This window comes from Grammomys surdaster, unplaced genomic scaffold (genome assembly GCF_004785775.1).
Source record: "Grammomys surdaster isolate TR1022 unplaced genomic scaffold, NIH_TR_1.0 126153, whole genome shotgun sequence".
NCBI classification, from domain to species: domain Eukaryota; kingdom Metazoa; phylum Chordata; class Mammalia; order Rodentia; family Muridae; genus Grammomys; species Grammomys surdaster.
In genome coordinates this window covers 6,560,567-6,566,417 of record NW_021620961.1, presented here as the reverse complement: position 1 = coordinate 6,566,417, position 5,851 = coordinate 6,560,567, and the positions used below count along the sequence as shown (strand labels likewise).

Below are 5,851 nucleotides of genomic sequence, written 5' to 3'. Positions count from 1 at the left end.
CCCATTGCTAGCTGTTTTGGAAACAGGTTTATAGGAAAAGAGTGATCACAAGTTTGTGGTTAAGGTTCTGTGGCTTTAAATTCTTCTAGCCCTGCCTCTACATTCTTTCAGGGTCTACCCAGCATGGTATGGTCAGTGGGGACCTGAACTGTATGTCCATCTATTTCCAGGCTTTTGTATCATGGGAGAGGTCCCATACATTGTCAAATATAAGTGATAAAAGAAATAATGAGAAAGAATAAGACATGAAAAATAAATTTAAAATTAGTATTTGTACATATGACTTCTTCTGAGTGCAGGAAAATGACTTAAAAGAAATAAGATTTTTTTATTGTTTTTGTAGGGTGTTTCTTTGTGAGTACATGGAACAAGTATTATTTGAAGAGTGATTACTCACAGAAGTGCAACCCTAGTTACACAAAGATCTGGCTAATGCTTGAAAGTACCACTTATGAGAAGTTCAGCTTCTGATATGTAGAGGAAAAGGCTTGAAAGTTTCTTCCAGATGCTCCGCAAGCACAGAGGTCACCCGCGCCGGTGTCTCCCCACGTGCGTGCGTAGTGAACTAAGGGCATCATGTTCTAGAGATGGGGGCTCGCGTGACCCGCGCCTTCAGGAACTTGAACGTGGGACAGCGAGCAGAGCGGGAGATCAGCAAGAGGAAGCCCTCCATGGCACCCAAGCACCCTTCCACCCGTGGCCTCCTGCAGGAGCACCTGAGTCAGTATCCAGAAGTCGAAGAAGTTTCTAGGAAAGATAACAAGCTGCTGTCATTACTAAGAGTTGTATATGTCGATTCCAAAGATCCGGTGCCTTCCTTGCAGGTAAAAGATGTTGTACCACAGCAAGAACCAAAGGAATTCAGACTGCTGATAAGAAACCACAGTAATAAGAATATCATGGACATTCTCAAAGGCAAGATTACTGTTGTGGAAGCATTGACCCTTATCAATAACCATAAACTCTCTCCAAAAACATGGACTGCTGAGAAAATCGCCCAAGAATACCATTTAGAACTGAAGGATGTAAATTCTCTTCTCAAATATTTTGTTACTTTTGAAGTCAAAGTCTTTCCTCCTGAAGACAGGAATGCAATACAATCAAAATGAAGAAAATCACAAAACAATTTCCTATGTCTGCTCCCAAGCTCTGTGTCCTTGTTTTTTATGTATTAAATTATACAAGTTACTATGAGTCGAGGGCCATAATGTTAAGAGCTCTTTGACCTCTTCAGGATTGTTCATATAATTTTTTTTTTAATTTATGTATGTGCAGTTCCTGGGTATATGTCAGCAGTAATGGTCATGTGACTCAAATCATTAAGTATTAAGTTTCACTTTCCAGTTGAGGTTGGTTTGTTCTTTGAGGCGACATTGAAATCAAGAACCCTCCTGACTCCTGTGGGACTGGCATTGTGTTAGAGACAGATAATCAGCAGGGAGACACGGTCACTATATTTCCCAAGTAAAGAAAGAGGAAACTAAGTGCAAAGGAAGGAAAATATGTATTACTACTCTAGAGAATAAAAAAAAAATCTATGTTTTTTTTTAAAAAATGTTTTAAATTGGTTTTAAATATGAAATCACTTTTTAGAAGAATTAGTGGTGTCTGTGACATGCTAGCTGTCTCTCTTTTGACAAATAGAAACAGGTAACTTGAAAAGTTTTCTGAGAGGCAATACTTAAGACTGTTTGAGCAAATAATTTAGAAATGAGAGAAATAAGAATGGACAACTAAAAATAGGAGGATCCAATTTGATAACCAAATGTTTATACCTTTTTTTTCATTCTATGAGAAAAAATAGCGAGTAGAAGTGTAAAATAAATCCCTGAAGGGACCTAGAAAGTTACTGATTCATTCACTTAAACTCTGGAGCCTGACACATTCCAGCAATAGAATCTCAAATGAGGTAATATGAGTTTGGCTCATTGTGGCATGTTATACCTGTGGGTTCTTGGCCGTGTTGTTTGACTTCTCTGAAATTGAATTTCTATAAAAGTATAACTGCCTTATGTAAATTCCAGGACAACAGTGAAGATAAATGACAAGAGACCAGGCAGATACAAAGTCATGGTTAAAATGGGTGTAAAACATACAGTGGAGTTGTCTGTAGTTTATGATGCAAGGAAACCAGAATTTAGGTTCTCCGAATCCTACTAGTACTTATTCTGCCAAAATGAAACACATTTCAAGAGGACAGAATGGAGTTGGAGTTGGGCTTGTCCATATTCTTTCAAGGGAACACACAGACGTACTTGCTTCGAGATTCCCCTGGAAATGATATGGAAGATGAGAGGAATCCAGCGTGGTGATGGAGGGAGGCAGATGTAACAGCAACGAAGGGAGATGAATGGAAAGTTTGTAAGCTTTTTCAGATCTAGTTCCAGTGAATAAATACCTACTTACTTATAGTTCAATACAGAAGTTTAAGAGAACATGCTAATTCTAATTGCAAATTATATTGGAAAATGCAATCAAAGCCGTCTTCCTTTAATTCAAAATGAATATGTGAATCAGTAGTACTGACTCATGTTTCCTGGGTGGCTAGCAGATGTAACTATGGTTTCTTATCTGGTATCACACAATAAAACCCTTCCATTTTACATATTAAAAAAAAAAAGAAAGTTTCTTCCAGTAATAGCTTTCCTTGTGCTACTTGGTGGCCTTTTACAAAAAACATTACATTAAAATACATATACACAATATCTATATTGTATATATTTGGGTATATGTGTGAAGTTTATACATATATGTTACATGCATAAACATGAATATAGGCAAAATAGCTTATAGTATTTGAAGAATCTATGAAACATTTTTTGTCCAAAAATTATTTTTCAAAGGCAAAATTAGTTCTAGGGAGGGCATATTTCTCATGCATTTGAAATGAACACTTTAGAAACCAAATTTCTTTATCTGAATCATAAAATACGGTAAAACAAAATATTGACTTGAAGATTCACATATTTTAATCTGAGTCTTATTTGTACATCTCCCTAAAATTGAGTTTCTGGTGGTTTTCCAATGGTTGTGTAATTTAAAGAATGCTTTTGAAAATATTTGTTGGTACCAATCTTCAGTGTTATCTTTTAAATATTAAATCAATCTTAAAACGTTCACAACTGCGATCATCTCCAGAGAACATTGTTTTTTCTTATATTTTGTTTTGGGATTTGTAAATCTACACACTGCTACAAGAATGAACTACTCTTCCTACATGAAACTTGACCATTTTTTATCTTTCTAATCTCCCTTTCTTTTTTTGCAATTGCTTGAAAATTGTTTACAGATCTCCCTAAACATTGTAGCATGAACTTTCTAAAAATAAAAACATGTTATCTTATATTCTCTTACACAACCACATTTCTTGAAATCCAGAAGATTAGCACTGATACAAGACTGCTTTCCAAAGAGCATTTCCTTCCTTCTACCCTGGGGATCAGTGTCTATTCCATATAAGTTCACACTGCCTTTGGAAGCCACGTAAGCCGTATGTCTTTAGGTTTTTTTCTCACTTGTTTGTTTTGTTTTGTTTTCAGTCCAGAACAGTTCCCTCTTCTCTGTTTGTCTTCCATGGCATTTTCTTATTTATAGAGTAGCGGTCACTTGATTAATAGAATGCTCCTGTCTTGGTTTTGTCTGATCATTTCCTCATGCTTTTGAACAGGTTACGCATTTGAGCAAGAACAGTACAAAAGTAACATTGTGTCTTTCTTAGCACAACCCAGGTGGAGGCTCAGAATGTTGGTTTATCCCATTATTAGTGATACTAAGCTTGATCACTTCTTCACTGTGAAAACATTGTGTTCTAGTCTTGTGTATAGTAGCATATAGCAACACATAGCAACCGTGTTCATCATTTCTAGAAGCTGTAATCTCCTCAGACGTCAGGGATGACTGGCTAAGCAAACTGTGCACTGTGCACTCATATACACTGAGTAGCAGAAGGCAACCAGCTACGGATACCAGTAGTAATGGCATGAACCTCAAAGCAGTTGTGCTGAGGGTAGAAAGCCAGTTACATATTGCATGATTCCATATTTATGACATGTATTCTCTGTGTAATATTTTGGCTTTACAGATTGTTATTGTCACCCAGCTCCACTTCCCATGAAAGCTTTGTTTCCTGGTCCACCAAAATGTAACAAATAGGCATAACATACTTTAGTCACACTGGAGCCATGGTCATCCCTCAAACCATGACCCAAAGCCATCCCTCTTCCCTTAAGTTGCTTCTCATATGTGATCCCAGTGATAAGAAAATTAGCTGACAAGATGGTAAGAACTTGAGACTAAGACAAGATACTAAAGAGGAGGCTAAGGTAGTAGAATGAACCAGTACCCTGAATTCAGTGGTTACAACATTCTCTATTTATATTTAACTTCACAAAAACTAGTCACCAAAAATAAGTGAAATTTATAGTATACTTCATTTTAGAGATTTTTATTTCTGTGTGTAATTAGTGTTTGTGTACTTGACTGCAGTGACTATGAAAGCCACAGGGAATCTGACTCCCTGGAGTTGGGTTCCAGGTGGCTGTAATTGCACATAGATGCTGGGAACCCAGCTCCAGTCCTCTGTAAGGCAAAATATACTCTTAGTCACTGAGCCACCTCTCCAGCCCTTTGTCTTTTGTATTGCTATGACAAGACACCATGACCAAGGCAACTTATTAAGGGTTCATGGTTCTAGAAGGTGAGAGTCCATGACCATTACGGTGGGGAGCATGACAGCAGGCAGAAAGGCGTGGCACTGAAGCAGTAGCTGACAGCCTGAATCTTGATCTACAGCAGGAGACAGAGAGCTAATTAAGAATACCATAGGCTTGTAAAACTTGAAAGTCTTTAACCAGTGATATACCTCCTCAACAGGGCCATACCTTCTAATCTAATCCTTTCCAAATAGTTCAAGCAGCTGGGACCAAGCATTCAAGTATAAACCTTGATGGGAGCCATTCTCGTCCAAACCACCTAAATAACACACACACACACACACACACACACACACACACACACACACACACACACACATATATATATATATATATATATATATATATATATATATATATATATATATGATGGCCTCTAATTTTAAGAAGGCAAATACAGCATCCAGTGCCCAGAGAAAATGGATGAGCCCTAAGCCTGAACTTACTGAAGAACAGAAACAAGAAATCTGGGAAGCTTTTGATCACTTTGATGCTGATAGAACTGGAACTACTATAGACATCAAGGAACTAAAGGTGGCAATGAGGGCTCTGGGCTTTGAATCCAAGGAAGAAGAAATCAAGAAAATGATAAGTGAAATTGATAAAGAAGAAACAGGTAAAAGAAACTTCAGTGACTTTTTGACAGTGATGACTCAGAGAATGTCTGAGAAAGACACCAAAGAAGAAATCCTGAGAGCTTTTGAGCTGTTTCCATGATGATGAGACTGGGAAAATATCATTCAAGAATCTTAAGCATGTGGCCAAGGAGCTGGGCGAGAAGCTGACAGATGAAGACCTGCAGGAAATAATTGATGAAGCTGATCAAGATGGAGACGGTGAGGTCAATGAGCAAGAGTTCCTGCACATCATGATGAAGGCCAGTCTCTATTAAGATCAGTGTTTCCTTTTCTACTGCAAGCACATGGGACTAGATCTAGTGCCTGGCATTTTGTGAAATATGGCTTCTCAGAGCTGCGCCCTCCCCCAACCTCTGGGGTAATTTTAGCCATGACCTTGACTCTATCTTTGACGTTGGGAAGTGTTCTTTGATATTAAGTTCTTTGTACATTTACCTGCTGACTAAGTCAACAGGGCATAGCAAGAGCACATAGAGTGGGGGAAAGGTCTGCAAGTGTGAC

The 5,851-nt window shown here is 38.0% G+C and overlaps 2 pseudogenes; both read left to right on the top strand.

Annotated features, from left to right (window-relative positions):
* The first annotated feature begins 587 nt into the window (after positions 1–587).
* Positions 588–1,109, top strand: LOC114612244 (annotated as a pseudogene).
* A 3,972-nt stretch (positions 1,110–5,081) lies between these two features.
* Positions 5,082–5,604, top strand: LOC114612288 (annotated as a pseudogene).
* Positions 5,605–5,851: the final 247 nt, after the last annotated feature.